The 25,018-nt window shown below is 38.8% G+C and overlaps 1 protein-coding gene across 15 annotated transcripts in view; it reads left to right on the forward strand.

Annotated features, from left to right (window-relative positions):
* Window positions 1-350: 350 nt before the first annotated feature.
* LOC121951239 (band 4.1-like protein 3) overlaps window positions 351-25,018 on the forward strand; it is a 72,995-nt gene continuing 48,327 nt past the window's right edge. For 4 of the 15 annotated variants that reach the window (XM_088085815.1, XM_088085813.1, XM_088085812.1 and 1 more), the window contains exon 1: window positions 15,431-15,581. The gene's annotated coding sequence lies outside the window, so the exon portion shown is untranslated. Of the gene's footprint in view, window positions 511-599; window positions 762-15,425; window positions 15,582-25,018 lie in introns of those variants that run through there. The other 11 variants (XM_088085816.1, XM_088085811.1, XM_088085817.1 and 8 more) reach the window with 9 other exon arrangements.

Here is a 25,018-nt window from a genome sequence, read left to right on the forward strand (position 1 = left end):
TATTTTATTTTATTTTTTTAATAGCCTATAATTTTGAAATTGTTGTTCAGCTGTAATTCTGATTTTTGGCCTGCAATGAAATATGTCCTGTGGACTATTGTTCTCAGCGTCAACATTACCTACAAGTTCAGAGTCATTTTTCAGTTTTTTGGAGTGCAGATTTTATCATGGAGCATGCAAAAGCAGCTCAGCCTAACGAGGCCATCTAGTGGTCATGTGACTCGCAGCTGATCCTCGTCCTGCAGGATCCAGCAGGTGGCGCTGCACGCTGCTGCTGCGTCAACACCGTGGGCGTGCCCGTTTACCAGCACTGGGGGGGGCGGTTTTTTTGGAGTCAGGAGGGGCGGGGCTAACTCGGTACCGTCTCTGGGAAGGTTTGCCAAAGCAGGCGCTTACAGGTGTCTGGTCCTTTCCACCCGGACGAGCCCCGTGTCGGGATTCCTGGTCTGCGGTGACACACGCTGCTGTCAGCTGCTGCTCAGGGAGTTTGTTCTTCTCTCAAACTCTCAGGTAAACTTTTTAAAGTTGTTTATGCGCCGCTCACCACAAACCAATGCGCGCACTGGGCGCTGAATGAACTGACTTTTGCATAATTTGGGCGAGTTTGACTCCCGTTTTGCAGCTGTTATCTCTGTTTGAAGGGTGCTCTCCTGAGCCGGACACGTGTATTTCCACTCAGTAAATCTCTATTTTTTCTTTCTGTTTCAAACACCGGGGTTTACCGACGCTGTGACCTGCTGCTCTCCCTGGAATGTGAAATGGTGAGTACAAGCGTTTATTCACAAAAACGGGAAGTATGACACATAAAAACAACTCAGGCAGTTCATACACTGTGGATAAAGACAAGTCCGACAGTTTTAGCTGCTTTAATGAAAGTTAAAGGGTCAAACAGAAAGCCAGAGTGTCATTTAATAGTTAAGGGTTAATAGACCCGCCAAGTGCATTTTACACATACTAGGAATTTGACTTGGTGTTTTGGTGCAAAACAATAAACAAAGAGGAAGTAATAGATAGAATAGTAACTTTAAATAGAATAAGATATTAGATAAGATATAGAAGTGATGTAAAAATATGAAACGAAAAACAGAATGTAAAGTACACAAAATGTATGCACAAAAGCTGCAACAGAGGACTTGCACAATTGTGCAGAAGTCAAAGCTGCAGTACAAGTTAAAGTTAAAGTTGCAGTGTTTATAAAAGAGCAGTACAGTGTACTGTTTACAAAATTATAATGCTTTTCATGGGCGGATAATCAGACAATGGGCCCCTGGGGCACAGATATACAAAAGGCCCCACCACCTGTAGGAGCTGGAAAAACAGACTTTATGTTGGTTTTGCGTCTCTTTTTTGTAGTTTTCATGCATCTTTTTGTGGTTTTGTGTCAGGTAATTTTTGGGTCTGTTTTTGGTCATTTAATAACTTTGTGATAATTTTCTTTGACTTTGCAGTTCCTTTGCATCTCTTTGTAGTTTTTTTGTGTCTCTTCACAGTTCATTAGCATCTCTTGCTGGTGTTTTTGTGTCTCTTTGTGTCTCTTTGCACTTCTTCTGCATTTCTTTCTGGTCTTTTTGCATCGATTTGTGGTCATTTTACGTCTCTTTGTAGTTTCTTTGTATCTCATTCTGGTCCTTTTTTGTCTCCTTGTGGTTCTTTTAAACCTCTTTGCATCTCTTTTGCATCTCTTTCTGGACTTACTGTGTCTCTTTGTAGTCATTGTGTGTCTCTTTGTGGGCTTATGCAGTTCCTTTCAATCCCTTTCCGGTCTTTTTGTGTCTTATTTTGGTCATATAGCATCTCTTTGTGGTAGTTTTGTGTCTCTTAAACTTTAAGGGACTGTACTTTACTCCATTGGTGGGTGGGTGGGGGTGCACGGCCCTACCACCATGAAAAACAATCATATTCCCGCTTTCTGGCTATGAAAAATGTTGAGATTGTTAAAGAAAACATACCTTTAAAACCCAATTGGGGGTTCTGGAGTTCTAAATGCTGAAAATACAGGGTGCCCACGGTCATGGAAAACCTAAAAAAAAAAATCATAGTATTACACAACCCATTTTCTAGGCCTGAAAAAGTCAAGGAATTTGTGAAGTCATTGAAAGTTTTGGAAAAGTCATTGAATTTTGTTGTTTGTAACTAACCTGCTTCAGTTATCGTCTGTGGATAACGATCCACTTAATCTAACATAACCGCAGCATTTTCTGTAGCTGTTAATGTAACGTAGCTCTAATAAAAACGCTAAAAGCGTGACAACGTGTTGTTGTTTGCCATCGAGAATGTTTCTTCATTTTCTACCCATGTTCCCCTTCTCTCTTCATGTATGCCAGCCAGTTGATAATATGTTTGAAAAAATGCTAGGTCAAGTGTGGCAAGAAAAAAAAAATACTATGGGTCCTTGAAAAGTTATGGAAAAGTTTTAAAATGTTGTCAGTGACAATGTGTGGGAACCCTGAAAATAAACACAGAACATGACCATTAAAAGTTAAATGTCTGTCCTGTAAGCCAAATAAAAATATAATGTCCTCCTCAATGCTTTTAAAAATTATCTGAAGTACCCCCTTTATAAATAACAAACAGTCCCTAGCAATCCTGGGCTGTAAAAAAGTTACTATTAAAAAACCTTAACCATTCAAATTCCTTTGTGACGTTTGGTCTGAGGCCATTCCAGCCTGCTGATTGCGTTCTGTCATGCTGACATGTCTGCGAGGTCTGTATCAGCGTTTTTCTCGGGCAGTTTCTTAACTAATTTCTTCCCTTTTTTGCTGAGCACGCAGCCACACACACACACACACACACACACACACACACACACACACACACACACACACACACACACACACACCTGATCAAAAGCTAGCTGGGCACAGGCAGACAGTGCGGAAATGGGAAGTCATCACAGCATGTGTTTCCGCTTATATTCTCCCCAAAATAGAAATGGTGCATGAATCCATGAAAGGAGAGCTCTTTGTTTTAATACTCCCTTTCATGGACTCTTAACTGTACATATGCGCTAAAAGAGGTATTAAAATTTCATGGCGTGGTCATTTTTTGTAGTTGTGTAATATCCTAAGGTCCATATGGCTGCAATGAAGTCGTATTTTATATTTTTAAGATGGACTGTTGCTTTTTATTGGGCCACATGGTCGTTCCTACAGCTCAGTAGTTTGAACAGGTTTATGAGGTGGAAAGATGAAGGTGAATGTACAGGATCAGCGAGATAAGGCCGGGCAAAGTCCGTGGGACTTGTCATGTTCATTGGCTGGTGGTATCACGTAGTCCTGCACGTTTCTCCACAAGGTGTTTGTGAATGGAAGCATTTGCTGAGCTGGTAATTTGATGTCACAATGACTGACTGCGCTGTCTTTAAGAGGCCTGAGTGAGCAAAGTGTACTTGCTGTTTGTCGTGCCATATACATATATAGGCAGGGGATGCGATGTTTCCCTCCATATTGATCTCATGTAATTTGCATTGTCTGCATAAGGTGGGATCAGGAGCAAAAAGATTAATAATAAATGAACGTGGATTCCCAGAGAGGAAGGTTTTTGGTTGCTTCTGGAAATTGTACTTCAATATAGTAAAAACTGTCACAAAGCCAGAAGCTCATGTGCTGTGTGGTGGCTGTTTCAGTATAACATAGTTCCTCGTCCACTTAGTCTGCGAGGTGTCTTGGTTTTGACATGATTTCCAGCTCTGTACTGTATAATCCAAATACTCGTGAGGCAGGAAAAAATAAATAACCAAGGTTAATTTTGGAATACAGAAAAATACAGGATGCAAAGTCCTTTCATAATCAAATCTCATCGGGTCCACTACCGACTCGATGTCCTATTCCTATCTCACATAAAACAGTAAAACACGTTCCTACACGATAAAGCACGGCCAAAAACTTCCATCAATCCACACCTACGCAGACTTCCCGTCATCTGCTAGAATAACTTCATCCTTTCCTCACACGCACTGAACTATCTTACGGCACCATCGCTGTAGTACGTAACTTAGCCTGCATTCTAGCAAATAATATAATAAGTAATTCAAAATATACAGAAACTGTTGTAAAAACTTGAATAAACCTTTATGTGTCATACACCAACATGTGATTAAGTGGCTCTTACGTCTGTGTTCTAGAGATAAGTCAGAAAAGTTTGATTTCCCCAACAATGACAACTTGAAAAGTGGGCAACAATTAAAATCTCTTAAAAAAAACGCGTTTGGCCTCTTGGTAGCAGTGAAACAAGTTTAACTTGTTAGCAAACGTGGTTTATTTACACATCCAGCTGTTACAGAGCAACTTCGTTATTAATCTTGAGTCGCGTTTGTGTCCACCTGATGAATGTAAGCTCAATATTTGCTCCATTTTAACTTTGTTTTGGTCTCCACCAACTGCCGTCTCTGTAGCTGCTGAAAGCTCCACTGTGTTCACCAGCTTTTTATATTAACTTTGTCTCCCTGCGGTTTGGTGCTCAGCAGGTAATGAACAGTCCCTGCTGGCCACTAATGCGCTGTACTTGATATTTGGTTGAATTTTGTTTTTGTTTGTCTGAATTTTGTTTGTTTGGGACATCAGATTCAGTGTCAGACACCCCAGTTGCTGCAGTGTGTCCCACACTGTTGGCCCTCATCAGCCTTAGTCGCTTCTTTTTTGTCTTTTTTCATGCTAATCAGCATGTTGAATTAGTGTCAGAGACCGCAGAGCCCATCGATGAATACTATCACTCTGATTGGCCGTTCAGCTCAACGCACAAAAACAGAAACGGAAGTTCAGAAACTAAACAAAGAACTGAAGTCAAACAGGAGTAAGATTTAAACATATTTGTTATGTCACGTAATGTTGTTTTCTTTAGCCACTGAGCTTTTTAGCGTGTTTTTTTCTGCTGATTTATGCTGTCGTTCAGTGGGGCACGGTAAATCTGTTTTTTCTTCGAACCTTGGATTGTGTGGGTAATGTGCTAACTGAGTAACTACCGTCGCAGCAGTCTTCTGGTTTCCCTTTTTGATTGACATTTACAGAGGACCGCCGTCTGCTGGCGTGAAAAGTTATTTCCTCTCATGCAGGTGCAGAACGAACCTGCAGGTTGGCTGTCGTCGTAGTCTTTGACATCACTTCACTGTTGTGCAGCATTTAAAAACAGGAAAAGACAACAATTAAGATATTATGATATCCAAAATCTACAACCCCATATATAGTCTCATATCATGATACCGATATAACACTGATATATTGCCAAACCCTAATTTAACATCTGTCCAACATCTTTCTAACATCATATTGACATCTGGTGCCAGCTGGCGAGTGTTTTCTCTGATAACAGCAGCCTGCTGTGGCCAAAAACAACTCCGACAGCGTCAAGAGTCGAGGCAGACAGTTAATCACGGAGCTGAAACTCACAATGAAGCGGAAGCTGCAGATTCAAGTGATAATTCTTTGTGGATTCGTCATTACGAGCGACCCCTCTCACAATGTTCTCACATTGTCGTCTCATACAAAATAACATCCTTACGTATTACTTAAGAAAAGTTTGACCCTCGACAGTCACCAAATAACCCACCAGCTGTCATCATATTTAAATGCTGCTGAATCCTGATTGGAGGAAGTATGTGACATCATGTTTTCCAGCCGAGAAGAACGCAGAAAGAGGAAAAAGGAAATGGTTGTAAATTCAAAATGGAAAGTTGCACTCACATATTAGAGAGTAAATACTGTCATACTGTAAATTACGTGATACCAGCTGTAACTAAGGGAAAGTGTATTTAAATTGTGTGGGTGACCATGTTTTTTGACTGGTTTTTCCAAGTCCGGCCACTGTAGCACAGGAAGGTTGTAATTATGGGCGAGCAGAGGGGAATTTCCAAACTCTGACTTTTACTGGAATGCAGCAGATGTACCAAAACTTTATGTTTCTTCAGGTAAAACGTCTGAAGATGTTGTTTAGGCTCTGCGGTTAAAAGGGCAGTATTTTACCTCAGTGAGCTTTCCCAAGAATCAAGGAATGATTCTCTTTTTTTTCAGTGTTATTTCACTTCTTACAGTCTGGTGTCACGATGACATAACAGGATTAAATCGTCTTTATGTGGCTCAGGGTCATTAACTCATGTTCATATTTATTCCTTCTGCTGCAGACACCTCTCTACAGGGCAGATTTGGTGCTGTTGTTTTAATGTAGCGTAGCCGGTGATACAGACCGTCTCTGCCTATTTATCTTGTGAATTTAAATCAATACAACCATCAGATGAGGACATGATCAATAGAGCTGGCATTGTACTGGAGGAGAGGACATTATTTTACCTGATGCTCTTCGGTGCTATGACTCATTGTGCTATGTCTTAAAAAATGAAGGATGTGGAAGGGCCCGTGTGTGAGTCAGAATCAGAGGCTGAAGGTTAAAAGAAATAGTCTGCAAATCTCTGGCATTATCACGACGCAGTGATAAGATATGCAAAGGTTGGAGTAAAGTAACGTCTGTAGACGTTCTTTGGAATAAAAGTGCTGAGCCAAGAATTGAGTTTTTACACCCACAGCCTTCACACGATGCACACGCTGTATGATCAGGATGGCGGGTTGATTACTGAGCTTCTAGTGGAATAAAATTTTCTTTTTTACATTTTTGTAGCTAATTGTTCATAGAATATAACCTGCCTAAAAAATAAAAGTGAACATAGTCACATTTTCTGACAACTCAAATCTATTTTCTAAGTGTACTTTTTTGTGTACATTTATACTCTTAGGTAAACAATATTTCAACTCAATTACAGGCGTAAGTAACAATTATTTTGTTATCAATTAATCAGAGAATTATTTTCTCGATTTATCTATTATTTTTTAATTGAAAATCTCACAATTTTACCCAAGACCAAGTTCAAATTTTCAAATTTGTCATGTCATTCAACCTACAGTCCCAAATCTTAAAAATATTCAGTTATTAACATGAATAAAAAGCATCTAATAGTCAAATTTAAGAAGCTGGAACCAGAGACGTTTTAACATTTGCAAACTTTCCTTTTTTTTTTTTTTGCGGACGTGTGTGTCCTTTGTAACACTCTGTATCCCCTCTCCTAATTCACATGTTTTTGTGGGTCCATTAACGCAGCACAGGCAGAACATGAGACCTTTTATCCCTCAGCAGCGGTTTCTGGAGTTTAACATGCTGGATGGATAATTGATCAGTCAATCAGCTGCTGTAGAGGTGAGGGAAAGCAAAATTTTAGCCCCCACGCATTTGGTTAAGTTTCACTTTAACTGCGTCTGTTGCTTTGCTACTCCGTCTGTGCCAAGAGTACACTATGAGCTCCGAGAGTGGGATGTGATACATAACTGAACGGTTTATGGCGTCTAACAGCACTCCTAATGATGGCCCAGCTCTAAAAACATTAATTCGCGGCTGCTGATGATTTGATTGTGGCGGGCTGTCACAAATTAATGAATTTGTAGGAAATCATGCTGTTTACACGAACACATGTATTCCTCTATAATCCAGAATATTACAACTTTGTGAATTTGATGTAGGTCATGTAAACAGAATATTATGTTTGTATATTCAGAATCAGACCATTTTCCAAATTAAGCCTTTTCTGATTTAGACATGTGGGATATGCTGATATTTTTAGGAATTAAAAGCATTCTTTTGACGTGTATACACCACATTCAGAGTATGCGTATTAGGTATTACAATATTCATTTTTAATAGCCATGTAAACAGCGTAGTAGAAATATTGTCTTTTTCAAAATAAGGACGAACACTAGAATATTTTGTGCATATAAACATACTCATTGTAGACTGAATATCTTTGGGTTTTGGAGTGTTGGCTGAACAAAACAAGACATGGAAAGACCCTGAGAAACCATAATGTGTACTTCTTTTTCTTTCTTTTTTTTTTTTTTTTTTTTTTAAAAAAAACATTTTCTAGACTAGGCAAGTAATTGAAAAAAATTATCAGCAAATTCATCAATGTTAAAAAAAAAGATAGTTGCAGCCCTAAAGGGACTTTTTGATTTGACTTGAATTTAAAATGGAATTGAATTATAATAGAAGAAAAAAATGTTTATTGTGACTCTCACGGTCAGCTCAGCTCAGACCGCCATGAATTTGAAAGTTCACATCAACCAGTGTCACTGTGTAAGACACCGAACATCTACCTGCTGACGTGTTATTTATACTCTAACATGAGGAGCGTCAGCCTAAAGTGTAAATGCAAATGAAGTCATCAGCACAGATTTCTCGCCCTCGGGTGTGCCGTCGTTCACAGTCGGTTGAAGTGAGATGAACTCGACACGTGAGTGCAGTGCTGCTTACGGTCACCAAAGCCTTCAGGAGCTGGCAGAGATAACACGTATGACTCAATCTTGTTGAGTGGAGATAAGCTTGTTGGGAGTTTTGTTATCTGTCAGCGTTGCCTGATCACTTGAGAGCAGCGCGGCGTTGTCTTTGCCTTATAAAGCTGCAGCTCCTGGGATGGCACCCTGACAGTCGCAGGGTATTTATAGTGGAGAATAGCGGTCAGCTTCACACTCTTTGAAGTCATCTGCAAATGTGCTTTTGTAAATGAACTTTTGTTTTCTGCCAAAAACTCTGTTCACTGGTTCCAATTTACTGATTTTCTATGAAGATTCAGGCAATGAACTTCCTTTGTTTTCTCTCAAGTTTATCCAAACTAGCATGTGTCTCACATCTTTTTCTTGTTTTGATTTATTGTCTAAGTAAACACAGAAAACAGAAGTATTTTAATTTTAGCCTGACAGATACACTCGCTCTCTCTCTCTCTTTCTCTCTCTCTCTCTCTCTCTCTCTCTCTCTCTCTATATATATATATATATATATATATATGTATATATATACATGTGTGTGTGTGTGTGTGTGTGTGTGTGTGTTGATTGTTTTTTAGTGCATAGGAGAAAAGCTTGAAAAGTAATTTCTTTGCGATCACCATTCACCGATTCCATATTTTTTAGGCCATTTATTTTGGAGATACCGATTTATTTATTTTATTTTTTTTATTTGCACAGACAAATAACATAAACAAACATGATTCGGATGTATTTGTTTTTTTCTTTATGTGACCAAGATGTAAATCTTTTAAAGCTAACACACATTAAATCTAGTTTTTTATTTCTGTTATTTAAAAAAAAAGTATTATTTGATTGATTATTAAATAGCGCAGGGCACTGTAATTAATGCCAATGTAACCTGAGTTAGTGTACTAATTATGTTTTTGGGTTATTTTAATTAATTTAGTCATTTATGTGCTACAGAACACTGTGGAAAGATATTTAGGCAGGAATAATTACACATCTTATTTTGGAATTACAGAATTTATTTGCATTACATACAACAAATATTCATTAATTATTCATCATTAATAGCACCTAAACTATTTTATTTATATAATAAATATGATATTTTCCGACCTGCTTTTGAGTTGCTATTTTATGTCCCCTTGACTCAGTTGAGAGTAACTACAGTTCCTACCTACCATTGTTTGCAGGGGACATCTATAGTTACATCTATAGTCCCAGCATGTCCTTGTATCTTATTGGCCAACGTATACACAATATAGTGTGTCTGCAATTGGCTAATATTGGGGGAAAAGGTTCAAATTTTATGATGCTTACGTATAGATATTAAACATAATACCTGCATGACAAAAACAAAATAAAATAAAAAGTGAAATTAGTGATGTTACTACCTGAACCACTGCACACACTGCTGCTTAAACATCAGCCTTTTTAGATTGCTCTCTTAAGCTGAAATACTGATGACCATAGAAAGCTCTGAAAGGGACGAATGACTCTAAATACTGCCACTTCTTCAAAACCACACACACTCTACACGTGTGCTGCCCCTCCCTTTCTCCAAAAAGCCTGGTCTGCAATCACTTGACAGGCACAATCATTAGCCTACTGCTTTCCAAAGGTTAAAAATACACACAGCATTTATGATTGCTCGAGATAAGATTTGCTTCCTACATGCAAAAAAACAAGGAGGGAGTGCTCCTCAGCTTCAGTAATAATCCCTTTTCACAATAATCCGCAGTATGTACCCTTGGCTTCACATGAAAGGGAGCCGGAGTTAAAAAGACTGACTTTTCTAATAGGAGGGTGTGGTGTGATGAGAGTGTGCTCAAGATAGGGGGTCGATGGGAGCTTTGGCCTAGTTCGGGGTGTCAAAATCAGACTCTGATTTTGCGTGTATGCTTGCTGACCTGCAGCCCTTTGGGAGTGAAGGCGTTTACAGCTGAGTAGAGCCGGACAGCAGGGGATAGTAGCTTTCGTTAGTTAGTGGTGAAGAAGAAAGCAGAGCTGGAGCAAATTCACCCTGAGTTCACTGAGTTCAGCGGCCAATAAGAAAACAGCAATTACCATGATCACCGAAGAGCCTTCATGCCTAATAATGCATGCATATACGGAAAAAAAATCCACAGTAACGGCCAATAATCTATATATATTGAACTTTATAACACTGATTGATGTATAATGATATATTTATATATGGACTGATATTGTCCTCTGATCGGAGGTTAAGGAGCTCCCAAATCTCATTGCCCTGTAAGGATTCAATTTCTTTGTACAATGACAATAAAGACATTCACAATGTTGCCATATTCTATTCTTTTACAATTTGCAGACATTTACGGCCGCTTTTCTCCTCCTTTGTCTCAGCCACTTCTTTGAGTTAGCGAATCTTAATTCGTTAATGCATATGCCAAGTTGGCTATTTGCTTTCTTGGCTTTGATTGTACTGAGTGAGGTTGAAGTAAGCGCTGCCCGCTCTCCTCTCCTCTGAGCAGGGTGGAGAAACACCATGGGCTACAGTTACAGACTCCCACACTGAGCTGAAGGGAAATGAGCTTTCAGGACTTCAGTAAATTACGTAAATTAACAGTGTGATTCTGCATCTTTCTTTATGGTTTGTGGTGTTTCGTTGGGGTGTTTCGCTGTCTGCCCCCCCAGAGTCTAGGATCGCCTCTGCTGATTGTGGCATCTCTCTGTGCTTCTCCAAAGACAAAATTGAAATGTAGTTCTCTTTTTTTGAAAAGAGAACTGTTAAGTCCAGCAATAATTTTCGTCCAGACCTCGGGGATGGCAGGGAATGCTGGCCTGGACTTGTTTTTGCTTTTCTAAATTAGATCACATAGGTGATTTGTCATGTATTGTTGAGGACATGCTTCAATATAACTGTGTATGGATGGAGTGCCAGCTTGCTTGTTAGGACCACAGTACTGGAAATTGGATTTCTGTAATGAAGGTTCATAAGGTTACTGATTTTTTTTTATTCATGCATTCACACACACCAGGATTTGCTGATTTAGTGATTTAGTTTTGATGTTTTTTTTTTTTTTTTCAAAAGTATGGCCTTGCAGAACTACCTTTTAAAGAAGCTCCTCAATTCAGAATTGATTTTATAGACTTGTTGAATCCAGCATAAATCACGACATGTCAAACTGCTGCGTAAGCAGGAGGTCAATGTAACGCAACTTCCCTCCTGTAAATTCTGAATCATGTAAAAATGAAAGAGACAGCGGCAGCATTACTGCATAATTTTACGTGCGAAGGAAAACCTCATGTTGCCCAATTATGCTAATACTTAAAGACACTATCATTCAAGGCTACCTCAGTTCAAGGTCAGGTGTCAGAGCAGATGAGCTGCACAGGAACTAAGTGCCTGTACGCAGCAGAAAAAAAGTGAAGAGTTAAGCAGCCACATGAGCTAAATAGAGTCCAGAGATCACATGTTGTCTGTCTTGTGTGGTATTAATCATTCTGCTGACCAAGGGCTGCTGTCGGCGACGAGGAATCATAGATTTGTACTCACACTTATCTGTAAGTCACTATACACACAGTGATAACGCATGGACAGTAGGAACTAAGAGAGTCAGATGATTTTTCAGTGATCTTTTCACTGCTTATGTTTCCTTAAAGCATTAATTCAGATTGAATTGATTTTGTTTAATCTAAACTTCCTGTTACAGTAGATCATTTTTCAATTGATGGTGCAGGGGGTCAGTGGAGATCTTTTTCTAAGACGCATGTAATCATTAACATATTATATTTACTGAAAAAAAAAAAGACTACAGTAAACGATAAAATTGGAATAAATCTGGTGACCAGATACACGTTTTCACTGGAGACGACCTGATTGTGCTCCCTGTTTTATAGTTTACATTGATTTAAAAAGAATTTAAAAAATGAATTAATCATGCTTTAATACAGAGATTTTAGAGTTGCTGACTCTGCTGCTATTAATCACTATTGTCACTTAAATAATACCACTGTTGCTTTACCTGGCTATTTTTGTCTCCATATGTTCTTGTGTAGTTTTTCTATTTTTTGAAATTTTTGTTCTATTCTTAACCTGGTTTGTATTGTATTAGGGATGCACTGATAAGAGCTCAGGTTGATACTGACTCAAATAGCTGGATCGGGCTCTGGTGGAGTTCCACTGCTTTATTCTTGAATTTTAATTCCATTTTTGACCAATTTGTTGATGCATTAAAAAGATTTACACCTGTTTTTTTTAATCCTTTTTTGAAAAGTCAAACTGGTGCATGCATTCTTATTTTTTGCATACACCTGTTAATATTTCTTCTTATACTTACGCTAATCATCTGTACTGATGCTGTCTTTGTGCTGCTGTAATAACTGAATTTCCCCTCAGGGGATCAATAACTTTTATCTTATCTTTTTGTGCTCGGAGTGTCATATTACACTGGGATGGTGAGAGAGGCCTGCCTGGTAGTATGTGCTGCCTCGTGTCTTATACTTTTGTTTTCTGTTTTTCTCCTGACTTCATATCTGCAGAAGGAAGAAAAATTACTATAAAAAAGCTCAATTCGAATGAGCTTTTTTTAACAGTGCTGGTATGTGAGCATTGATATTTACTTTGGAGACAAGCTAATCCTTCATTTCCAATTGAAGATTGCTCACTGCATTACAGGCGCACGGTCACCACCCACTGGCCAGACGGCCGTGATGAGAAATGTCTCAGGCGATCAGTCTGGTCATGAACGCACTGTGCCAGACTCCACCTGCTCTAAACGTAGATAACTATTGTTTGGCTGCTCAGAGAACAGAAATCCGAATTAGTTGTCCCTGCTTCATGTTAAGTGTGTATTCTCAGGGAGACATGCTGTGGTGATGCTCTAAGCAAGGTTTATCATTACAGAAATGTGTGTGTGCTTCGAAAACAAGGAATGAAGGCGGAAGTGAAAGAACTGGAGGAGAAATGGTAGAATAACAGCATGTGAAATTAGTATTAAATTGTCCAAACAGCTTAATAATGATCGCTGAACTTGTAAGGCTGCCTCTGTTCATGTTGTCACCAAAGTAAAAACACATTCTTAGACCTATTATGGTTACTGGAGCTTTCCCATTAGACTCGGCAAAGCCACTGCCATGAGTTATTACAGTGTCACCGTGAAAAAAAAAACGATCCTCCTGACAGTCCTCCTCGGCTATTATTTCTCCTCCCAGCATCGAGGGTTACAGGAATATTGTGTTACATCTATTGTTAAGCCACTGCAGCTCCAAAGCTCTCTCTCCTTACTGAAGGTTGCTTGTAAAGTTGGTGCTCAATCTCCTCTGATTGTAATGTGAATTATACGTCCTCGATGTAAACTACTCGTTGTTGTTGTTGTCACTGAGCTTGTTTTATGAGCTGTGTCACAATTAGCTAGCGGCTGAATGAGGAGCCAGCTGTCTGGCTGCTGTACACAAGAGATGCACTGTGTGTGTTATTACGTTTACCCTCTACTATCTGCAAAACATGCCCTCTATAATGTGTCACTATTTAGGGATTTTCACGTACGACTGCTGCAGAAAATTCTCCGAAGCCGTAAAGCGCACAAGTGTGTATTTATATTTGCATAGTGTGCCGTAAGTGTTGGCATGTGGTATATTACTTGAGCATGAAAGCAATTAGATGAAATAAAAGTCAAATGGGTGACCGAGCTGGGTCAAGTTCCCACTGGGAGGCGGGAGGCAAAACCCTTAAATCCCCAGAGAGAACAGCCCAGACACTAATTAAAAACTTGCTTTTATGTCTGTATTTGTGCGCGCACAACCACATGTGTGTACCTAGAGGAGGGCAGCAGATGTGTGTGTTCATGTGCTCCCTGTACTGGCTTGTTTTAATATGTCTTGGATTATGTTTTTCAGTTTGGAGAATATTATAACGTGCTCCAGTATGGGTGCACACAGTAAGTCTTTAAAAAAGCATTTTCACATTGTGGCTGTTCATGGGAAAATCATTCAAACTATTTTATATACTGCAGAGTAACTTAATTTATAACAGTACATCGTTTTAGTAGCTTTTCAAAGCTTTTGTTTATAAAATTTTCAATCCACAAAGTTTTTAGATTAATGCAGTAAGGTAAAAAAGTTAAATATTTCCCTATTAAAAGTAGTATAGTAAAAAAAAAAAGTTGCACATTCACATTCAGTATTCAGGTGAACAGATAATCAAAAATTTTATTTTTTTGCTGTAGACAATGGCTATCTAAAAATGTAATTGTGAAAATTATTTTAAATCGTAAATTGTATATGCAACATTATAGTTCTGGCTTATGCAAATTTATGTTTTATAAAATGAGAGAAAATATGAAAAAAATCCGAAGAGGATGTCATCAAGTTATCAGATTGCATATTTTGTTCCACCAACCGTCAAATCAATCTGCAGGTGAAAAACATGACAATTTAGTATTATGTCACTGGGCGATAGTTGGAAAAATGATACCAAAGATAAGATTACTGTACGCAAAACTTAAAAAAAAAAAAAAAATAGGTCTCAAAACAACAAAAAAAACATGTAGAAAATAATCTCATTCTATTCATACTTGTACTTGAATAAATGTACTTATGTGACATTCCAAAACTGCAAATATTTTTCCAACAGTCAGTACATTGTCAATGATGGCATTTTTAAAGTATTCTGTACTCAACACTATAAATTACTACTTCTACTTTTCTTAGCAAAAACTACACCTATGTCCAAAAATATTCAGTTTTCTGTTACACAAGAGAAGGAAAAGCGGCAAAAACTTAGAACTGAAAAGCTAGAACCAGATAATATTTGTCTTTTTGGCTTGAAAAATTACATCTAATCAATCATTGAACCCTAAGCCATGTATTCCCTCTGTCAACTAATTAATCAGCTCATTGTTTCAGCTCTAATGGTGTATTGCTAGACCATGTGGGCTGGGCATAGCAGTGTGAATGAGAATAAGTGGTATTTTCTCAGTTAAAGAGCAAGTATCTCAAAACTGCACTTGTGTACAGTATCAAATGTACTCTGTTAAATTCTGATTCGGTTACTTTTAACTGCATTTAAGTCGCGCAACCATTTCCTAGTAAATCAAACCTCGTGCCATTAATTGCCATGCTCTGGGTGTGTGCGTGCGTGTGTGTGCATGTGTGTGCTGCTAAAATAATGCCCCGGCTGTCCTGATATCCCACAATTCTTCTGTGGGCTGCATAGTGGAGTGTGATAGGCTGGTGGAGAGGGGGAACTGCAGCAGAGGAGCACCGCTGTCAGGAAACAGAAGCCCACTACGAATGCAACTCGCATAACCAGCTGAACGAGGGACGGTTTACCTGGTAATAACCTCTTTCTTTTGCTGTTTTTCTTCTGAAATCTTACACTGTGCCTGTCTTACAAGAGATGCACGCTTCCCGGTTTGTTCACTTTTGTGTATTGTTTCCTCTTTTTGTGCCATATTCGGGGTCGTTTGACCACAACACCCGCGGCCGATGACAGATAATTAACATTAAAATCCACTTCTGCTGTATTCACTGAAGCGGAAAAGTGGAGTGGCTAACCGTGGCAGTAACATTGTTAATAGCCCCTTTTTATCACGCTGTTTTGCATTGTAGCCTCTCGGTGCGTAACATTGTAGCGACATGTTGTTTTTTGCTGAATGGGCTGCAGCGGCGGCCGTTATTTTGTAGCTAAAAGTCGGATATTTCAAAGCAACAAGCCGCCTGAGGTACAGTAGCTTAGCGTGCTCCACTTTCGAGGCAGAAAGTGGACAAATGGGAGAAAATAAGACAATATATGTGGCTTTTCTAACCTTAACCCCCCGTGTGATGCATCATTGAAGGGCAGAGCTGAGTCATTGACACACACGGTAACGTTTGGGCACAGTTAATGGATTAAATTTGTTAAATAGTCGGCGGCTAACACGACATACTTGGGTGTTTTTGATCTGCAGTGCGGTAGGCGTGGTTAGGGGCAGGATGACACGGTCTGGATCCTCTTTTAGCATCCTTACATCCTTCTAAGCAAGGAAAGCAATGGCCGGAGTCTGACTAGACAATTTAATTAAGATGCACAGTTAGCTGTTGTTGCAGTAGCATTGGGAGGCAGAAACATGGTGGGCCTTGTTTGCAGGCTTTTATACTTCATTCATTGAGAGTGTAGCTTTTTGATCTCAGCCTAAATTTACCTAAAGCTGATAAGTGTGTTAAAATATTGAGGTATTTGTCTTTTTGTCCCACATTTAGGGACGTTACTTTATCAGATTAGAGGTGTGGCAGGGGTGTGACCCTCCCCAGAACTACAAATATATATATATATATATATATATATATATATATATATGTATCACCCTCCCTCCTCCACAAATAACCACATTTCACAGTTTCTGGTTATGATAAATGCAGTGATTTTGGAGCTTTCTTGGGAAAACATGTCTTTTTGTTCTTTTAGGTTTGGGCAGTGTGTAATATTTCATACCTTTATATCTTCCTGAAATTTCAGCAGAGTATACAGTATATAATGGTATCACCGTGCATTTGCAGTAACCCCTTATGTGCTACTTACTTTAAGCTTTTCAGACTAATAAATACGTGATAGAAACCTACAAAATGTTAAGTAAAGAAATATTCTCATAGCTATTTTCTTTATTAAATAGAGAGATTCAACTGTAAAGCATTTGAATCAAACTTTCTCTCGGTCAGTGAAGACTGAGGATTGCCTTGTTAAGCCATCATAAAATACTTCAATTAAATTCAAATTTCAAAGAAACAAAATAAAATCACCCAAACTGTCTTGGTTACTCTTGTTAGTAATCTAGTTAATAAGTTCACCATTCCAACAATCACCAGCTCCAGTTTAGTCAAAATAAATCCTTAATTCGCCAAGTTAGATGTTAAAATGTGGTTATTCCCCACAGTCTATCTCTGCGTTGCTGGCCGCTGTCTGTTAACAGTCCTGTAACTTCTCCTCCATCACTAGTTGTCACGGTGTCTTTCAGCTCAGTTGCCTGTTCCACCAGTAGCAACCAGAAACTAGGCTCTGGCGGTGCATGCTGTGCACTACATAAAGTGAGTTCAGTAGAAAGAGGAACACCTGTATTTATGACAGTATTGAAAAACAGACCTTCAGGATTTCTAAATACCTTTGTATATTGTAATACTGCGATACTGCCCACGCCTACTTTAAATCCAGTTGCAGGTTTTAGGGCTCACAGGGTATTTAAAATAAATACAAAATACAACCGTTAAAAGTTGAACGTCCCTCCGTTAAGCAAAGTTTTAAAAAACATAACTCCGTCCCCAGTCTTTAAAAAAATATTTGAAATGCCTCCTCCATCTTTCACCTTTCCCTCCTCTTTCATTAATAACAAACAGTCCCTTACAAAAAAATACTGCTCACATGCTTCAATGTTTATGATGAAGATCGATCTATATGCAAAACCTAAATTATGTACAAAACATATAGCTTTAAAGGAATAAACCACCGTGCCAGTTCATATCAGCTTTATTTTCAAAGCCCAAAACATTTGTCTTAGATAGTTTTAACATTTCGACAGCACCCTCTATCCCTTTTTTTAACCAGTTAACCGGCAGCTAATTTGCATCTGTCATCCCTGATGAGCAACAAATAATACCATCAGCTCACAGTAAATCTTCCTCTGATCATCAGATTCAAAATGGGGTCGTGCAAAAGTTCAGTTTCAGCCTCTTTTTGTTGTTTTTGTCTGTGAAAAGTCAGCAAAGAAAAAAAAAAGCACCTTATTGATGATGTGCCCGCAGGTCTTTTGTCTAATTTCAGACATTTTTAGGAACAAATCATGAATTAGTAGATTGAGAAAAATAGCTGAACTGATAATGTAAATGCCCAATCACACATTAGGCTCACATAAAAGCAAACAACGGCCTATTGTTCATAGTTTTGTCCATAAAAACTAAACTAAGGTGATTAAATAGTACTGCAGAATAAGAATAAGATTTATTAAGTAGTTTTTTTTTCTTTTAAGTAATTTACTTTCTTCTTTGGGTGCCTACAATAAACATATTAAGAGGAATAAAAGTAATGCATAGTAGTGCAACACCCAGGAGCATAAATATAAAATAGAGAAGTTGCAATAGAAAAATGACAAAGATTCTTTAAAAAGTACTATAACGTAACAAATCTGTACAATAGAGCTGTTTCAAAATAAAAAAGCTGCACAGTTTTGTGCAGTATGTGCAAAAAATATTACTCTGATATTTTATTTAGAAATGATGAAAAAATGATGTCATCCACTGAGGCTGCGACTGCTTTTTCTTTGGAAGAATAGGCCCCAAAAAATACAACATGGGGACCAAACAAGAAGAAGATTTATCAATCAGTCCACTGACAGAAAATAACTATTTTTAGAATCAGTTAATTGTTTAAGTGATTTTTTTAAGTGAAAAAGTTAAGTCTGCTTGTAAAAATGCAGTATTTGCTTGTTACTCCATCTTCTGTGATATTTAAGTAAATTTGGACGTTTTGGACCATGGGTTTGAAAAACAACCAATTTAAATATGCCAACTTGGACTTTGGGAAGCTATGATAATCATTAAATGCTGCCTTATTCTGAAAGCATTTATCCCTAGGCAGGCTATTTCCCAATAACCTTACACTCCAAAAATAACTAAAGGTTAATGTTGTGTAGACACACTCAGCCATGTTAACATTATGCTGTCCTGCAGACTTTATCAGTAATCAAGTCACATCTGATTTACTGATTACCTATAGCTGCTAATCTTATAAAATGCTTAATCCCTATTGGCCGTCTTAGCCATAAGAAGTTATTAACTCTTCATCAAGCTACAGAGACTTAGTTCAAATCTCTTACATCAATGGGGGATTGCTCTTTGTAAAAAGAGTTGTATAACCGAGTGCAAACTCACGTAGCAAGCATGTATTTCAGGTATTCTTCCTGTCAGACTCACTGGTGACGTCTGTGCCAGGCTTTCAAATCGTCCGTGCGACTGCATGGCAACAAAGTTGCGCTGATCGTGTCGACGAATGAAGTGCGCAGTCGAGTTTAGACAACAATAAGTTAGCTGCTCTTTCTGTTGTATCCCTGAGTGCCTTGCCACTAGTGACAGTAATGCTAAGAATGTAAACGCAGCAAGCTGACGGGATTTATGGCCTCCTCAGCAGAAACGCTCCCAGCTTGGAGTCACCTTCATGTGGCCAGTCTGCCTCTCCCTATTTCTGCTGTTGAGCCGAGGAGTGTCTCGTCCAATTATGTCTTTAAGGGTTCGACTAAAAGATTATGTTAAAATCAATGAGGACCGGATGAAAGCCTCCGAAGTGGCTACTAAATTAAAAAAATTATATGTGCGACAACATTTTTGTTATGGCTATAATGAGACTGTTTTCACGGACGTTTCGGGAAAGAACCTCCATCATTTAGCAGTTGATGATATGAACAATCTTTACACTTAGTTACCAGTTTATTAAGGAAATATACCTAAAACTAATTCAGTTAAATACAATAGTCTTGCAACAAGTCCTTCCCTCAGTGATTGAAATATTATATCTGTGTAACATTATACAGACAATTTCACATGTCCGATTAAATTCTTAATGACCAATTAATTGATCATTGATTAATTGTTATCATCATCGATAAAGGCTCATTTATACTCTCTTTGTATATAAAAAAGAGAAAAGTTATTCATTTTACTGTAAGTTGTTTTATTGGGCTGCTATATTTGAGTTTTGTTACTGTAACAAAGAGTAACTATTTTGTTAAGTGACTTGAATTTTACGTTGTTTTATTTATTTTGCTGTTGGATTGCTAAATGTAGATCGCACTACATTCCTTTTACTTAAATGGAACAAGCTCTTGCATTCATTTTATTTTGGAGAGACTTTATCTCAGACTGTAAACACAGATTACCAGCTAGAACTGGGCTATTTTTTGTTGGGGAATAATGCCCCGATATTTATTGAGGAATAAAAAAATCATAGTTAGACGAATTTAAAAAATAATCAATAGATTAATTGTTAAAAAAATAATTGTTAGGTGCCGCCCTACTGATGTTACAATTTTTAAAAATTTTGTAGCTTGGTAGCAGCTTTTGTCGACGCTTGTTTTGTGGATTGGTTGACTGTGTGTGTTGGTTGTGTAAATGAAATATTATTTTTCAGAGCTGTCTCTACACTGAGTCTGTGCTGCTGGAGAATGTTCTGGCCGAACCCTCTGAGGCAGAAAACAGATCTCAGTTGTTTATATTTCTTGAATTGTTACAAGAAGGACTTAACTGTGCTTAGCTGTGAGATTATATTGAGAAACATTTTGTTCATGTGCCTGAAGCAGCATTATCTTGCTTGTTAGCTTTGTCAATCACTTGTTGTTACTGTTTCGCTTCTTCTGAGTCAGAGAGTCAGACCTGCATTGAGCTCCTCGTGGTGCTTGTTACACCTGTTTACATGCACTGAAAATCAGGTAAAGACATGTTGGCTGGTGCCGAACTGTTACTACCTCCTCTGCTATCCAATCCAGTTCAATTTTAGCTCTGCCCATTCCAGTCTTTCTTGTTTTAAAGGAGCAGTGTAGGATTCACTGGCACCTTGCGGTGAGGATTGCAGGTTGCAACCATCTGAAACTACTCCCAAGTTTCAAGCATGAACTCTCGGTTCGGATTCCTTATGTGCTTATTGTTCAGGAGGTTTTCGGCTGGAGCCAAATTATCCACATAGATGCCTTTCTCTTCAAACCAAATGAACCAGGTGATAAAAAACAATCAAAAACACTGAATAAAGCTGTTTCACAATGAAAATCATCGTCATAAAACTGTGGAAAATGTCCATCAGTTTCCTTGAGTCCAAGGTGATGTCTTGCTTTGATCAACCAGCAGATTAAAACCTTGAGAGATTAAATTTATTACAATGTAAGACAGGGAAAAGCAGCAAAAAAAAAAAACTCATGAGAAGCTGAAAACTGAACTGAAAATTGATATAAACAGTTGCTTAATTATCGAAGTTGTTGCAGATTAATAGATTCATCAGTTATTTGTTGCAGCTCTATTAAATGTATTGTTTAATTCAGAAAGAGTCTTCTCAAAATTAATACCAAATTCTGTAATTGTTCTTCTCGCCAGGCACTCTAATGCACTTTTTACGCAGTGATCCTGCTATAGGGCCACTACGAAGTCCCTTTTTTATGCCATCTTTGCATTATTTTATACATAATCAAACAACAACGGCATGATGCCTCTCAGGTGTTTGATTTTAGATAGCATGCTGACATCAGGGAAGCAAAAAAGCTGTGAAGGGTGTGATGTTAAACACATCATACACACGACCTTTCAGCCCTTTCTAAACAATAACAATGGTTATTGTTCATGTCGTCCTCTCCTCAAGGGAGAGAATGACATCAATGAATCAATGAAGTCAGGGAGCTCAAAGAAGCACCCTGACTTCATTGATTTCCCCAAATTGTGGGCATTTACGGCCACTGTTGTTCTTCCTTGAGTTTGCTGCTAATTGCTACTAGCCCCTTTATGAATTTCCCAAGTGGTTGACACACAACACACCGTCAAAATGTCACACCTGAGCATGGTCCCATACTGCCCCATATACACAGACACTGTTTCAGCACTTTTACCACCTCCTTTTGTGGCTTAAAGGCGGGACAGCTCTGTCCCCCAATACCAAGATTGAACCTTTTATACAGAACAGCGAGGCAGAATAACGGTATGATATTCCAGCCTTGAACAGGCAGGATAAAAGGGGGGCATGGATGCCAAGCTGAATCTACTGTTGCATCTATTATAGTCACTGCAGTTTAAGTGTTCACTGAATGCTTCAGCTCTGATGTCATTGTTAAATGACAATAAAAATTGAAAATGGAAATGGTTTTCCTGCAATAGACCATCACATTAATGAGACATATCAATAATTTTTTTTGTTGTTTTGAAGTCAGGACAGTTGAAAGCACTTTTGGGATCTGTAAACCCAAAGCAAAGGTGTCTCACTTGAGTGGCCAGACCAGCTACATGGTATCCCATTACAGTATCTGCGTTTGTGTGTGTGTGACAGCTGTCAGCCCCGCAGCCATGTAGAGCGGTCGCATCATATACTGCATGCCCGCTCGGGATGGGCTTGGACGTGTCAAACAACGCCAACCATTCCCCTCTAAGTAACCTCCATAAGCCCTCAGGGGGGTCAGCGGTGTGGGGGCAGGGGTGACAGGGATGGGCCCAGCTGTGGTGCTCTCCGGCTAATGGCACTCAGCACAGATGGCAGTCCCTCATCCTCCCGTGAGCATGTGTGTGTCCATGTGCACAGGCCACTTTCCAACAGTGTGCATTACAATCACAAATGGACCTTTTAAAATGGAGGTTTGCATGCACGGGGCATTTAGTGTCAGTGATCAATTATGTAATGCAGCTACACAATGATCAACCTCTGCTGAGCTTTTAGCATGGATATCTGCTGCAGTGAGTTGTCTCAGCAGAATGTGATTTGATTTCTGATTAAATTGGTTTGTTTAGTGGCAGCCTGAAGGTTTGATTAACTTCGGATTAATTTGATTTGTACTGGAAAGAAGAAATGGGCGTGAGTTATCGATGATGTAATTGTTTCTCTGAGGAAAGTTTGTTTTTGGAAGGAGAAATGTAGATGTGTGGTTTCTGCTTGTCCTTCCTTAGAGGTCACAAAACCGAGAATATCAGCATTAATCTTCAGGTACAACTGATAAAAAAATGTGTTTTCCATCAGGCGGCAGCTGAGTGAAAAGCTGTTTGTAACATGGTCATCTGGCACATAAATCTGATGACATTTTTGTCACTAGGTGACCATGGTTGTAGTGTTGTTTTGCAGTGTTTGAGTGTCTCTGCATTCTTTTGTCTTTTCGGTCATGGTGGTAGGGTTGCAGCAATGCACTGGTTTCAAGGTATACAGTGGTATGAAAACTTAAAACTCTTATCTCCAGCATTGGAAAAAAAGGCAACCCAATAAGGCATGCACAATAATATGGGCCTGTCATTGGTAGCAGCCGATATTAGATGAAATATCTGAATCAGCCAACATGCTTTTTTCTTATTTTGCGTAATAAATGAATATTAAATATACTGAAAAACATTGCATGTCATATCTCCATCTGCTGGTTTCCTATCACGATAAGAGTATGCATGCATAAAATCATGTTAATTCCACTACAGATGAGACTTGATCACTAAAACTAGTTGAGAAAAAAGTGGATATATTGATACCTGTTTTCAGACAGATTAGATTAGATTAGATGGACCAGATAGACTTTTTTGTCCCAGTGGGAAATTAACCGTGGACGTCAGTGTCTGCAGGAGCATCAGCAGGAGGAGCTGATGTTGGAGGTGAAGAACATGGGTTGGATCTGGGATGATTTTTTGTGCCCGTCTGAATTTGGTTTTGTTGAAAGATACTCCCATAATCTTCCCCATCCCAAATGAGTTGTTATCGGCTTATTGAAAAATCCGATATCCTGCATCCCTAAACCCTGAAAATCTAACCTGCGCTTGTTCATTTCCTTTTTTTTGCCTGTCAGACTTTTTACACAAACTTGCATTTAAAAAATGGTTCAGGTTTTAAGTAACTGAATTTTCCTTTTAAATTCATGTGTCCCCTTTCTAAATTTTAAGGTTTTTGCGGGTCTGTGGACACAGCATAGGCGGAGCTCTCCATTAATTCTTTTTTTTTCCTCCCCAGCAGTTTGTGTCTCGTGGGGTGGATAATTGATCTGTTGATGTGTTTAGAGCTGATCAGGTACAATCAATAAATGAGAGGAGCAGCTGCTTTGAGTAAATGCAGACTTTTAGACTAAGGAGAATGAATAGTTAAATTTCACTTTCACTTTCACTGACCTTAGATTGCTCCATCTGTGCCCAGAGCACGCTCTGCGCTCCAGGAGTGAGGTGCAGTGAATTATCGAATGGTATTTACATTTCAATAGCGCTCTTAATGAACAGTCAGGCTCCTAAAATAGAAAATCTATTTGCAGCAGCAGATGTTTTAATCATGGCGGGCAGCTATAAATAAATGAATGTGTGTGAAATCTTGATTTGAAATTAACTGGATTTGATAATTGGATTTTAATCCATCCTTACTTCCTGTGTGCCTGAGGATTGTCCTGGTGAAAAGGTTAAACACCAGCTGTTTCTGGTACCAAAAGCTTTCATAATCTTAGAGTTTGAATCTCAGTTACGCACGATGGTTCAGTAATAGAGCAGCAAAGCATGTTTATTCATTTGAAAGTGTGACAGATTATTAGTTGTTAAAGACTGAATCTTATAGTCCGTGTGATGAGGCTATATTGGTGCAACCATCAGCCGCTCCTGTATACCAGCAGTACTCCAGAGCGCTAAATGAGTTGTGAATACAGCTTTCTGAATGCATAATGTATGTGCCAGTCCATGGTGAGGGCCACACACAAGCCTACTGTGTGGGCTGTTGTGTGGCCCTGTGAAGAGTGCCTGTCACCAGTGACTGAACGTATTCTTCCTCCATTTCTATGGTGCTAAGATGTTCCTTTCCTCCCGTCCTACCACAGTTCCTGTTTCATACAGGGGGTTAAGAGAAGCAAAGGTTAGCTGTGCAGCCGTCATCTGACATCTGATTACTGAGTCGCTCCTCAACTTTGCCACACATGACACAACAGAGAGCAGAGAGGTTTTGAAAGGACACTGATTGAATTTGCCTTATTTGCTTTATTGTCTTATTGGTCTTTAGACATTTTGAGTTGGACAAACACGCTCTTTTAAAAGCCAGAGTTGGAATATGGATCTTGTGA

The sequence above is a fragment of the Plectropomus leopardus genome, chromosome 12 (genome assembly GCF_026936395.1).
Source record: "Plectropomus leopardus strain MGB_pleo_1.0 chromosome 12, ASM2693639v1, whole genome shotgun sequence".
In the NCBI taxonomy this organism is placed as follows: Eukaryota; Metazoa; Chordata; class Actinopteri; order Perciformes; family Serranidae; genus Plectropomus; species Plectropomus leopardus.